Here is a 15000-nt window from a genome sequence, read left to right as displayed (position 1 = left end):
TTGTACCCTACTCTTGACTGATACCTTTCAAATATGAGATCCCTTTGCTGCTTTGTAAGCTGTCTGCAAGCCATGGCTGTTGCTGTTGCAGGCAACTGAGCAAATGTCATGAATATTCTACTTGGACAACGGACTGTTATATGGTGTTACTCAGAATGCCGTTACTTGATGGTAGGTCTGTACCCAAGCAGACTGAATGCTGTCAGTAAATCACAAGCTGCAGCATTAACATTATTTGAAGGGTGTGCACACATATGCATCCAGCTTATTATCAGGCTTGTATACTCCATATTTGCTGCCCAACAGATTGATTGGTTTTACAACTGAACTGTGCATGTCATAGGTCACATTACAGGTTGGAAAAGGTGTGGACTGACATATTGTGGTCTCAATTTGTATATATATCACAAACACCTGGCATCTTAACAGGAGTGTGCACACTGTTTATATCCACTGTATGAGAGTAATGTTTCACATATGTCCCTACCTTAGGCCGTTTGTTCCTCATTTTGTTGGTCCTGTCCAGAAGTCTTAGACTGACAGGTTGTGAGGTATACTACAGGGATGTTATAGTCTCTTCATACAGGTCCCTGTGGTAAACACTATGATGAAATGCAGTTAACCCCACCACAAGTGAACATGCACATAAAGCAATATGGGTATGAGTGACAGTTTTGTGCATGGTACATTGCATGGGCTTCACATGCCTGGGGTATTGGCAAACCACAACAGAACAATTCCATACTCACGAGCTTCAAACTGCCATCCCACATGCAGACTGGATGGACCTAGGTAGTTGTTGGACAGAAGTATTGTCAACAGACTCACACGTGGCATTGGTACAGGATGGATGCAGCATGTCTGCACATTTACAGTACAACCCCACAATTTGCTGTCCTTCACCATAGATGTGCACTTCTGTGCATTAGAAAACCCCATCCACAACTGCAATCTGATCTGACACATGCATGTAGATACTCTACAAATACAAGTATGTCTGCTATACTAGTCTAGTAATCTCCACTGGGGCCTTACTGCACACTCCTCGTCCATTGTCTTGGTGCTACCCGTCTCCAGCATGTGGGGGGGGGGTCTGTGCCCTGATGTTGTACTGGGATGGGTGACCTAAGGTTGCTGAGGAGCTCCTCTGTGGGTGACAGTGGGGGCTGCATGGCTGGGCCCCCACCTGTAGCTGTGTGGTCCCTGTCCACCGCATCAGCCCTTTGCCGAGCATGGAATATGAGGTCATTTGCACGATGCCGGACCTGCTCATATGTACGTGCACGCAGGCCAACATCATTTACCCTGTGGACTAGGTCATCTCACAGGTCGGTCCTCTCCCACAGATGTTGCTGGCTCCAGCCAAACATTATGGCATGGTTCTGTAGTATGGCTTCTATAATAATATTTGTCTCAGCCGCTGAGAAAGTAGACCTTTGCTGATGCAATATTGCACCTGGGAGACATAAAAAGGGAAACACATCACAGGACCTCATACATTTGGCAACAGTATGTATAGAACCAGGACAGTTACATTGAATACCAGTAGCCACCACTCACAACCACAACATACCCCTGTAATCTATCAGCACTGTATCTGCTTGCATTGCACGGCTGGTCTTGAAGTGTCATATTCCCCCAATGAGGGCTAGTTAATTTCCTACTCCTGTACTCCTCATTCATGTCTGTGTCAAGGGATGATATTGGCCATCTTCAATGTGGATGGGGTGTGGATGGTGCCAAGGCTTGGTGTGACTACAGTGTGTAATGGAGCTGGGAGCACATGCCTGAGTTCATGTAGTATGTGGACAGGGATGTTATCAGGTCCCATGGATACTTACATTTGTTGCCTTTCAGTAGGCAATATATATCTGCTCACTGGTAATGAGTGGAGGGGTGAGGGTGTTGTGCATATCCACCTATAGTGATGCTGAGCCAGGGGGTGATGTTTGCCCTAAACCTATCTGCAGCAGGTTGGCTGTAGCTATGTTGTCTGTGTATGTGGTCTGATTGACCACCATTACAAGGTGAGTTGGCTTGTTGCCTCTGAGATTGCAGGCACAGGTGAAGATAGCCTTGTGATTGGCCTTGGTGGATGAGTCCAATTTGTACTCATAGTTAGCCTTACAGTACTCCACCTGTGACCTTATATGCTTGATCAGACAATGGCTGACTTGATGCCAAGTTGGTGCCACCTCCTAATTTTCCCTGTACAGCCAATATAGGGACCAAGTCTGTGGTTTGTGTATTGCTGCTGTCCAGCAGAGGAGATTGCTCTACTTTGGTGGAGGCAGGTTTTACGAGTAAGGTATTGTTGAGTTCATGCAGCTATGTTGGTGTTCACATAGCTAGTAGGCATGGACACACAGTCATAACACAGGTGGACACCTCTCCAATTTCAAACAGATAATCATGCTTATTGTAGTACCCATGGCTGTGTCAGGGCAATGCAACAACCAGTAACTGTAGAAATGTCACTCTGTCAGATGCACAGCAACTAAGATTACACACGTGTACAACATGTATAGCTTATTTAACTGACATTTTGCATCCCATGTCTGTTGTTATGAGGTGGCCAGATACACCTACTCATACTAATGTGCACAGGTAATACCTGATATAAATTTCTGTTCTATGTCAGTATGGCACACTGCATTCACAGTCTTACTGCCCAGTAATCCCTCTTAACTCGTTAGAGCAGGACATCTGTAGGATGCCACACAGACATGGGGCAATTGGATATAATTAGTGACACTTTTTTAATATTGCTGTAACACACTTGAGTCATTCAATAGCACAGTAGCCTTTGTATTGACAGACATACCCTGGAGGATGTCCAACACTCATATGGCAGGAAGAGAGGAGAAAGGCAAAGAGTGTGGTATTGAGGGTAAGAACTTTTAATGTTGGCAGTATGACTGGTATAGGGACAGAGCTAGCTGATATGATGGTCATAGGAAGGTGAGTATATTGTGTGTGCAAGAGACCAGATTGAAGGGGAGTACAGCTAGGTGTATCGCAGCCAGGTCACAATTGTACTATCAGGGTGTGGATGGGAGGGGAAAGGGGGTAGGGGTTATCCTGATGGAACAGTATGTCAAGGGTGTTTTTGGAGGATGACATGAGTGTCTGATAGAGTGATATTTATGAATCTGGAAATGGATGGTGTAATGAATGTTGTTAGTGCATATGCTATGCAAGTTACTTGTGTGGTGGATGAGAAAGAGATATGTGAAGTCACTTGGATGACATGGTGATGACTGTACCTGAGGGTGAGAGAGTGGTGATTGCAGCAGATTTCAGTGACCATGTTGGTGAAGGGAACAGAGGTTATGAGGAAGGGATGGGTATGTATGGTGTTAAGCAAAGGAATGCAGATGGTGAGGTGGTAGTGGATTTTGCAAAAAGGATGCACATGGCTGTGGTGAATGCATACTATAACAAGAGGGAGGAGCATAGGATGACATACAAGAGTAGAGGGAGATGCAAACAGGTGGATTATATCCAATGTATGAGGGCCACTTTAAAGGAGATTGGAGGCTGTAAAGTGGTGACAGGGGAAAGTGTAGTTAGGCAGCAGAGACTGTTGGTCTGTAAGATGATGTTGATGGTTAAGAAGAGGAGGAGTGTGATGGCAGCACCAAGGATCAGATGGTGAGAACTGGAAAAGGGTGATTGTGAGGTGGAGTTCAGGGAAGAGTTAAGACAGGCACTGTGTGGTAGTGACCATTTACCAAATATCTGGGTAAGTACAGCAGAGCTAGTAAGGGAGACAGTTAGAAAGGTGCTTGGTGTGACATGTGGATGGAGGAAGGAGTAGAAGGACACCAGGTGGTGGACTGAGGAAGTACAGGACAGTATACAGAGAAAGAGGTTGAGGATGAAGGAGTGGGATTGTCAGAGAGATGAGGAATGTAGACAGGAGTATGAGGAGGTGAGGTGCATGGCAAAGAGAGAGGTGACAAAGGCTAAGGATGAGGCATGTAATGACTTGTATGACAGGTTGGACACTAAGGAGAGATGACAGGACCTGCACCAATTGGCTAGACAGAGGGACTGAGCTAGGAAAGATGTGCAACAGATAAGGGTGATAAAGGAGAAAACATACTCACAAGTGAGGAGAGTGTGTTGAGTAGATGGACAGAGTACTTTGAGAGGCTGATAAATGAAGAGAATGAGATAGAGAGGGTTGGATGACGTGGGTATGGTGAATCAGGAAGTACAATGGCTTACCAAGGAGGAAGTAAGAAGAGCTATGAAGAGGATGAATACTGGAAAGCCTGTTGGTCCACATGACACACCTGTGATAGCATGGAGGTGTTTAGGGGAAATGGCAGTGGTGTTTTTCACCAGATTGTTTAATGATATCTTGGAAAGTGAGAGGTTGCATGTGGAGTGGAGAGAAAGTGTTTGTGTACCATTTTAAGAATAAGGTTGATGTACACAGCTGAAGTAACTAAAGAGGGATAATATTAATTAGTCACAGCATGAAGTCATGGGAAAGAGTAGTGGAAGCTAGGTTAAGCAGGGCGGTGATGAGTAGTGTTCAGCAGTATGTTGTCATACCAGGTAAGGGCACTACAGATGGGATGTTTGCTCTGAGAGTGTTGATGGAGTAGTAGAGAGAAGGTCAGGAGTTGTTTTGTGTCTTTCCACACATAGAGAAAGCATATGACAGGGTGCCTAGAGGGGAGTTGTGGTATTGTATGAGGAAGTCATGAGTTGCAGAGATATATGTAATACTGGTACAGGATATGTACAAGGGTGATGTGACAGTGGTGAGGTCTGCAGCGGGAGTGACAGATGCATTTAAGGTGGAGGTGGGATAACATCAAGGATCATCTGTGAGCCCTTTCTTATTTGCAATGGTGATCACCAGGTTGACAGACAAGATAAATAAGGAGTCCCTGCTGACTACAATGTTTGCAAAAGACATTGTGATCTGTACTGAGAGTTGGGTACAGATTTAGGAGACCCTGTAGAGGTGGGGATATGCTCTAGAGAGGAGAGGAATGAAGGTCAGCAGGACTAAGACAGAATATCTGTGTGTGAATGAGAGGGAGGGTAGTGGAATGTTGAGGATGCAGGAAGTAGAGTTGGCAATGGAGGATGAGTATAAATGATTGAGATCAACATTTCAGAGTAATGATGACTGTGGTGGACAGGTGAAGAAGAGAGTACAGGCAAGATGGCAAGGTCAGAGAAGAGTGTCAGTACTGATTTGGGACAGATGAGTACCAGTAACAGTGAAAGGGAAGGTCTACAACAGGGTAGTGAGACCAGTTATGTTATATGGTTTGGGGACAGTGTCAATGACAAAAAAGCAGGAGTCACAGTTGAACTTGGCAGAGTTACAGATGTTATGATTTGCACTGGTAATGACGAGGGTGAACAGGATTAGCAATGTGTTTATGACAGAGTCAGACCATGTTGGATGGTTTGAAGACAAAGCCAGATAGGGTAAGATGACACATTTTGGACATATTCTGCAGAGGGATGCTGAGTATATTGGGAAAAGGATGGTAACGATGAAGCTGCCAGGTAAGAGGAAAAGAGGAAGGCCTCAGATAAAGTTCCTGGATGTAGTGAGAGAGGACATACAGGTGGTTGGGATGACAGAGCAGGATGCAGAGCACAGGCAGAAATGGCAACAGATGATCCACTGTAGCGACCCCTAAAAGGAACAGCCAGAAGAAAAAGAAGGAGATGTTGTAATGTTAGTCTTCCCAGATTTTCCAATGATTTGTCAGGCATAACACAACTGTATGAGTATAACTACAAGTATGACGCAGACATATGGTCAGTGTGCATAACACTAGACAGTTTAATGGTATGAACTTAGTATATCACATGCAGTTCAACATACACGTGTGCAACAGTACTTTACTATGCAAATACCATGTAAAGGTCTCACATTTCTGAGACAGCCAAGTATATCATAGTTGTATTCACAAGTAAGATATGGATATGTATGACATCCCAGTAGCTGGCCTAGCATTGTCACAGTCAGTATTGTTCAACACACACTGCAGTAATAGTCATATGTTAGCCATCCTTTCCTGGGGTGACTCAGGGGCCTGACCTATGATCTATGTCACTGCAGACAGACCCAGATGTTATGGCCATAGGTTCAGATCAGCAATATATCAGTACAGCAAGTCTTGTTGAGACATACATGTTATAGTTCCTAGTTCCCATTCTTACATACCCCCACTGCAGTCCATTACATGCTTACTTGTTTGACATACCTGTTTGATTTATTCAAGTGTAGGTGGTTATGTCCTGCTTGGTTTTTATGTTTCTTTTCACTGTTTCTCTCTCTCTCTCTCAAGGATGTAGGGTGTACATCTGTTTTGCTTAGGCAGTAGCTTGCCTTTTGTAGGTAATGTTCATGAGCAGCGGATGGCCTGTGCACCAATTGATGCCCCTCACTTGATAATTGCATGCAGGACTGCTGTGTTGTTATTCATATAGTCATTGGCATGGAGACACACTCCTATCATTGAGTATGTCATGTGAGCATTGTCCCTTTTCCTTGCCAGTGAGGGGAACTTCATGGAGGTGTGTGAACAACAGCATCACAGAGGGTATTTGGAAATACCTCTTACAACCAAAACTGTGGAGACAGGCCAACAGAAAGGGGGTGAATGTTCCAGAAATAGGAGCAGAATGTAAGTATTGCTGTTATACATTTGAATTAATGTTAGTCTAACAAGGTTTGTGTGGACATGGAGTTCCTTGGTGATTTTAAGTCTGACAGTTTTATGTGTTTGACATAACTTTCACTTGTAGGGCTATCCACAGAATGGCCAGAATTTGGACTCCTGTGTTTGGTGTGTTCCTCAGACATTTTTTGTCTTTGGAAAATCAGTAGCATACTCTGGGGATTGCAATCAGTAACTAACATCCATTTGTGTTTCTGACCTCATATCCCTCAGAAAAGATATGTTACAGCTAACCCTGTTACAACAGCAGCATTCTCAGTTTTATAACAGCAATATTTCAAATATGCCCCTGTTGTTTGGCCTCTGTCCCACAATTATGTCAGCCTTTGTCCAGATATCATGCAGTAAGAGGTTGATAGGTATGGTATATGATTATTTAGTGCCTACATTCCTGACATTATCCCAGTGATGTATCAGTCTGCCAGACATGTTATGTGGAAGAGGCCTTATATATGAGGGGAAAGCCTGGACATTCTGTGGGACTCTGTACAGTTGAGAGGTCTGTGTCTTTCTGGCAATTGTTGACAGACTTTCAGGATTGTGTAGCAGTGTATTGTGTCAATGTTATTTGGCCTGTGTAGGGAGGGGCATGGATGTAGGTGTTATGGCCCTTTTCTATCTGCCTGTGCATGCTGTTCCTGTTTCTGGTGATCTATCGGCTGTATATGTTTGTAGGGGCAGACTGAGACATGTCCCATACCACAGTCAGGCATCATAGTGCACTGTGAATTGGGCCAGTATATGTGGGGGTAGTGTGTGAGTGGCAAACATGTTGAGATGTTTTTGTTCACACAGTCCTTATACTGCACTGTTCCTTTGGCTTACTGGTATGCCACTATGACTGTGGTTGAATTGGTTGTGGGTATGCACTTTCACACTGATGAATGTTTTTCAGTGCTGTGACATCCCTGTAATGCCTGATATATTTGACAATGCATGTGTAATTCCCCCTAGCAGATTTGGGTTAGTGTTGTGTCAGTCTGACTGTAGTTTGGACAGTGTTGGTGACAGGCTTAGCAGCTGAGTGTAGTTTCCCTAATGTGATGTTATGTCCAGATATTTGTAAGACGTAGTGTTGCCTGGCCCCCATAAGTGTTGTGTGTGTCTGACACATCAGTGGGCTGGTGAGGATTTCAGTCACTAATTAGTGGGAAGTAATTTAGTGTTGGACTTGTGCTATTTCAGTCAATATATGTTAGGACAGACATGAGGGTGTTACTGCAGCAACTGTGTCAGCTTATCTACTCCAGTATTTCAGATATGTCCCAATTTCCATGGCTTTCTCCCCTCACTTTGTCAGGCCTGGCACAAGTTCATTGCACTAAGGGATTCTGAGCCTACCTCGGGACTGTCTGAATTGTTGCAGTATGTCCAGGTTTATTGCTCATATTTCTGGTCTGTTCCACACATGCATTATTTTCATACCCCTAGTAAATCACTGTGAGGATCTAAGGATTTCTAACAGTAAATGATGACATATATTTTAGGAACATGTATGCTGAAACAAACCCTGTCACTCTGGCAACAGTCTACATTTATAAGAGTGATATTTAAAATATGTCCCTAGTTTTGTCCCATTGTCCCCCCCCCCCCCCCCCCCGTGGGCCAGATTTCTTGTAGTAAGGGGTTGGTAGGCATGGTTCTGAGATATGACTCCACTACATGTTATGAGTATATATATATATATAGCTTCTTTATTTATATATATATATATATATATATATATATATATATATATATAGTTTCATAGTTTCATAGTATAGTACTAGGCTATCTGCCCTGGGGCATTTGTAAGCCTAGCCATAGTGATGTGGCATTTGCCACTCCATGAAATGGTACAAAAATGTACAGAATAAATTTAGAATACTGTGCCTCTGTCTAGTAGTGACACAGTGAATGTCCCCTTATATAATAGAATTAGTTTACTGGGCCCCTGTCTAGCAGTGACACAGATGTGACCCCTGGGGTAAAATTACGATCTCCCATCCACTCATCAAGATTTCTCTTGAAGAGAGTCAGTGAGGGGCTCTGCCTAATACGAACTGGGATCTTGTTCCAAAGCATGGGAAGCCTCTGGGTTATGAATCTATCCCTCCAGCATGTCCTATTCATACTTGTGCCGAGGTTTAAGTCTTTAGCTCTCGTGGTCCTGATGGGTTTGGATTTTTTGAGGTGGAGCATGTCCATCAGATCCTGATTGGACATAGCCTTGTACATCAGGCATAGATCACCTCTGAGCAGGCGGTATGCTACTGAATAGAGCTGAAGTTTCTTTAGTCTGGCAGAATAAGACATATGTTGGAGACCCTTGATCCTCTTGGTGAGGTACTTTTGTGGTCTCTCCAGCTGTTGCAAATGCCAGGTGAGGTACATACCAAATGGGGCATTGTATTCAATCATGGGTCTGATGAGGGAGGAATATATGGGTACAATGACATCCTTGGATCTGGATGTGAATCCCTTCATGATGAGGTGTGCAAGGTAGAATGTTTTTCTAACCACTTTGGCAACGTGGGTGTCAAATGAGAGGTCGCTGTCGACTTGGGTCCCTAGGTCTCTGTTACTTTTTCCGTACTCAGTGGGTTGCTGTCTATGTGATAATTTGTGGGTACTTTGTTTTTCCCAAAGGGGATGACTATACATTTTTTGGCATTTAGTTTAAGGCCGTGACTCCGGCACCAGTTGTCCGTTTCTGTGAGGCCTTTTTGTAGGATGTGTGTCTGCTGGTGTATCGACTATGGCGCCTAGTTTGCAGTCATCTGCGAACTTTGTCAGCCACAGCTCTCCTATGTTTGCTTTAACATCTGAGAAATAAATGCCGAACAAGAGGGGTCCCAGGACAGATCCCTGTGGGACACCACTTGTGACTGGCTTTGAGTCTGACATTGCTCCAGCGATTTTAACTTTATGGGTTCTGTCCTTTAGCCAGTTTGCAACCCACCTAGTGACATAAGGGTTTACTTTTAAGCTGTTGAGCTTATCAAAACTTCGAAAATAAAAAAAAAAAGTGTACGGAACTTCGAATTTACACATCGGAAATGAACATTTCCGTATGCACCTAATGTCGAAAACAGCTGTTAATTGTCGAAAATATCGCTCGCGACATTTTCGACAATTAACAGCACTCCCACCCTTCCCTTAACTCCCTACCTAACTAGCCTACACTCACATCTATGCAGGGGGGCAAGCCCTCCTGCACCCCCCTGAGGGGGGCTGCACCCCCCCACCCCCCAACTTAATATTCCAACTCTGAGATCGCACTACAGTGAGGAAAGGGATGTATTTCCCTAACCGCACTGTTCCGCGATCCCTTTACTTGAGCGAACGTTATAATTGCGAATGCACAGTCCATTCGCAATGATAATGTTCACTCACATAACCTGCCGAACTATGAAGTATTCGAACATATGTTGTTCGAATACTTCATAGCCGTGCAATTGCATGTCGGCATTTTGATAGTAAACATACATATATACCGCTTACTCACGCTTACACCCACACTGATTCTTTAAAAGAAAAGAGAAAGGGGTGATAGGAAAGTGGTGGAAAAGGGGCATGCAGAGGGAAGAACAATATGGAAGATATCTACGGATGTGCAAGACGGGTGTACAGAAGGTCCATAGCTGTCCATTTCTTATACAGCAACAGCTGTGCATTTGTACAGACTTTGAAGGTGAATTTGGACACTCGTGTTGTTAAACCTGCTGAGCATTGCTAACCATTGCTCACAGTTCATTCTCATAATATACCACACTAATTACTTAATTTAGTAATTGTATATGATTTCCCTTGCATGACATGACTGTATGTGCTTTCATTACAGTAGCAAGGGGTATAACTATACTGTATGGGACACGTGTATACATGGGTGTTTTCACGTTATCTGCACTAACGCATCCATTTTACAACAGCTACACTATCCTGGGTGACAAAACTAACTTACCACATACTTTAATGTGAACATAGCACTTTTAACACTGCTTTCCCAAGTAAATTTGGATTGCCCGTTATATTAGTGAAACCATGTACACCTGCATGCAAAGCTGGGACTCTGACCACTACACTATCTTGGTTTGGGGAGTTGAGCTGTATATATTTATTTATCGCCTATTGGATATTAATATTATATTACACTACTGGATATTAATATTATATTACACTACTGTATTAAATGGAGAGTATTGAGGTTTTTGGCCATCATTGAGGACTGCTGTCATGACATCATGGCATACATTTCAGTTTCAGACTTGTATCTTTCTGAACATTAATGCTAATGCATAACCTGTTTTCTATCAACTGTCTGTCTGTCTGCTGTGCAGATGGGATGACACTAGTGCTCAGGCTGTGGTTGAGTACACTGCAGAATGGGTCTGAGATCCCATGCCTGTGCTCATGTTGGATGCAGCCAGGAATGGTATCAGGCCTATGGAGACCTCTATGTGTTGCCTTTTAGAGGGCATTACAGACCTGCTTCCTGATCATGAGGGGGAGGGAGGCAGGTGCTGTACATGCACATGTGTACCTATGGGAGGACAGGGGGGTGATGTTTACACTTCACCTGTCTGTAGCCGGCTGCCTATATCCATGGCACATGTGTATGTGGTGTTATTGTCCACCACTACAAAGCAGATATGTGTGTTGCCTCTGGAATTGCAAACATACATCTGGAAGGCCTAGTGATTGACCTTGGTGGATGTCTCCAGTTTGCACTCAAAGACAGCCTTAGGGTACCTCACCTGTGACCTTATTTGCTTGTGCAGAACAAAGTGATATGGCTTCCAATGAGACACCTGTTCCTTCTTGGCCCGTCCTGCGATTATTTCCACCTATGATGGTAGTTGTGTATGCTGCTGTCCACCACAGGCATTTAGCCTACCTTGAGGGGGTTGATGTTGTCCTGTAGGTTATTGCTGAGGCCATAAAGCTATGTAGGTGCCCACATAGTATTGTGGTGTGGGCCTCGACACTGCTGCTATTTGCAACATATGAGATGCCCTTCATGTGGGCCTTGCCCAGTTTCCTTGCCTATGCAGGGGATATTATGGAGGTGTGGGGGCTACAGATTCATAGACAGTAGGTGGAAATACCTCACAGGACAGGACATGTGGAGACAGGCCAACAACATGGGGACAAAGCTCCAGAATTGGGTACAGATTGTATGTTATTAGTGATGTTGTACACTTGCAGGGTTGCTAGATTGACAGGGTTGGTCTGGACATGCATTTACTGGGTGACTTGACATCTGACAGTGATATGCCTCTGACATACCTCTCAACTAGCATGTTGTCCACAGATTGGCCAGATGTTTGCCTGCTATGCTTGGTCTGTTCCTCAAATAACGTCTGTTTTTGTGGGGTTGGTAGGATAATGTGAGGATTGTAGTCAATAACTGTTGACATACATTTGTGTTCCAGACATCATATGCTTCAGGGATGTTATGTTACAACAACATGTGTAACACCAGCTACTGTTTCAGTTTGTAACACCATTATGTGTGATATAGGTTCATAGGTTCATAGGTTTATACTAGGCTATCTGCCCTAAGGCATTTATAAACCTAGCCCAAATTTTTGTGGCTTACACCCTTATATGAAAAAATACTGTGCCCATTAGTTTGTTGTGCCTCTGTCCAGCAGTGACACAGAGATGATTCCCAGGGTAAACCTACGATCTCCCATCCACAGGTCAAGATTTCTCTTGAACAGAGCCAGCGAGGTGCTCTACCTCACATGGACCGGGATTTTATTCCACAGCATAGGGAGTCTCTAAGTGATAAATCTATCCCTCCAGCACGTTCTATTTATATCCATGCTAAGGTTTAAGTTGCTTGCTCTAGTGGTTTTGGTGGATTTGGATTTTTTGAGGTGGAGCATGTCCATTAATTCCGGGTTGGACATGGCCTTGTATGTCAGGCACATGTCACCTCTGAGCAGATGGTATTCGACTGAATAGAGCTGGAGTTTCTTCAATCTGGCAGCATATGACAGATTTTGGAGTCCCTTTATCCTTTTGGTGAAGAACTTTTGGGGTCTCTCCAATTGCTGCAGATGTCGGGTGAGATACATCCCGAATGGGGCATTGTACTCGATCATTGGTCTGATAAGTGAAGAGTACAGGGGAACAATGACCTCACTAGATCTGGATGTGAATCCCTTCATGATCAGGTGGGCAATGTAGAAGGTCTTTCTAACCACTTTAGCAACGTGAGTGTCAAAGAAAGGCCACTGTCAACCTGGGTCCCCAGGTCCCTGATAACCTCTTCTGTGCTTAGTGGATTACCACCTATATGGTAGCTTGGGGTTACCTTGTGTTTCCGAAGGGTATGACTATACATTTTTGGCGTTTAACTTCAGGCCATGGCTCTGGCACCAGCTATCTGTTTCCGTGAGTCCCTTCTGAAGGATATCCGTGTCCAATGCACTTTCCACTATGGCCCAGTTTGCAGTCATCTGCAAACTTTGTCAGCCAAAGTCCTCCCATGTTGGCCTGTACTTCTGAGAAGTAGATGCCGAACAATAGGGGCCAAGGACCGAGCCCTGTGGGACACCACTTGTGACCGGCTTGGAGTCTGACATAGCGCCAGCAACTCTAACCCTGTGGGTTCTGTCCTTAAGCCAGTTTGCAACCCATCTTGTGACATATGGGTTTACATTTAAGCTGGTAAGTTTTCTACAATACCGAGTGGGGTATTGTGTCAAAGCCTTGCAAGGTCAAGGTAGGCTGTATGGACTGCCTTTCCCCTCATCAATGGCCTTGGTGACTGTTTCGAAGAAGTCAACCAAGTTCAAAAGGCATGATCTTCCCTTGACGAAGCCAAACTGGGTCGGGTCCAATGTCTGCAAGTCCCCTATATCTTTGCTTATGAGCTCCATTATGATCCTCTCCATAGCTTTGCAGACTAGACTTGTTAAGCTTATGGGGCGGTAATTACCAGGGTCCGTAGAGGCACCGCCTTTGTGGAGTGGGACTACAGTTGCCGTATGCCACTCCTTGGGCACGTATCCTGTGGTAAGGCTGAGATTAAACAGCTGCCTTATGTGTGGGTTTAATTCCTCATTTAGCTCGTGTAGCACACAGCCATCCCTCTATCCAGTCCCCTGTCCCACAAGTACATCATGCATTGTCCAGATGTCCTGCACTAGGAAGTGCAGAGGTATGGTATATCATTAATTACCAACTGAACTCCAGTTATCATGTCAATGACCTGGCAGAATCCTAGCTATGGTATGCAGCGGTGGCCATGATTATGGTTCTACACCCTGGTAAATCTATGGAAATCTGTACATATGACAGTTATGTCTGTCTGGCCATTGTGAACAGACTGCCAAGATTGTGTAGCAGTGTTGTGTGTAGATGTTTGCTGGGCTGGGCAGGGAGAGTAGAAGATGTGAGTGTCAAACATCATTTACCTATCTGACTCTGCATTCTGCTACAGTTGCTGATGGTCTATCATGTCTGTATGCTTGTAGGGGCTGACTGTGAAATGTCCTGTAACACCTCAGGATTCCCAGTACACTGTGAATTGGGCCAGTATATGTTGGTGTAATGTATGACTGGCAATCAGTATATGTTTGTTCAGACAGTTGTTCTACTCTAGAGTTCATTTTGGGTACTGGAATGTTGCTATGACTATGGTGCAAATGTTTTTGGGTGGACATTTTTGCACAACTCTCTGATCTTCACTACAGTTTCATCCTTGTAGTGCATGCTATATTTGAATATACATGGGTAATTTCCCAGAGGTGATGTGGGGGAGTGTCATGTTGGTCTTTCTGTGCTTCATATGGTACTGGGTGACATGTTTGGCAGCTATCAGGGGATTTCCATTCTGTTACATCACTGTGGTCATACCTCTACACTGTCCAGAGGCCTAGACCCCATCCAGATATGTAGCTCATATGTTTGGTCTGTTCCCCAGACAGTTGTTGTCTTTGGCTAATCAGTAGGATACTATGGTGAATGTAGTCAGTAAATGCTAACATCCATTGGTGTTACTGACTTCAAATCCCTCAAAAATGATATGTTACAACAAAGCCGGTAACATCAGCAACTGTCTACATTTATCACAGCAATATGTCCTGTATACCCCTGTGTTTGGGCCTCTGTCCCCCAATTATGTCAGGCTTTGTCCAGATGTCATGCACTAACAGGTTCAGAGGTATGTAGTATCATTATTTATTACATTCATTCCTGTTACCATCCCAGTGATGTCTTAGACCCCCCAGACATGTAACAAGGAAGTGGCCATAAATATGAGTCCTGTGCCTATACATTC

Source organism: Protopterus annectens, chromosome 1.part0, assembly GCF_019279795.1.
Source record: "Protopterus annectens isolate FY-2018-M chromosome 1.part0, PAN1.0, whole genome shotgun sequence".
Lineage (NCBI taxonomy): Eukaryota > Metazoa > Chordata > Ceratodontiformes > Protopteridae > Protopterus > Protopterus annectens.
The sequence above is the reverse complement of the archived record's forward strand: the minus strand, read 5'-3'. Positions refer to the sequence as shown.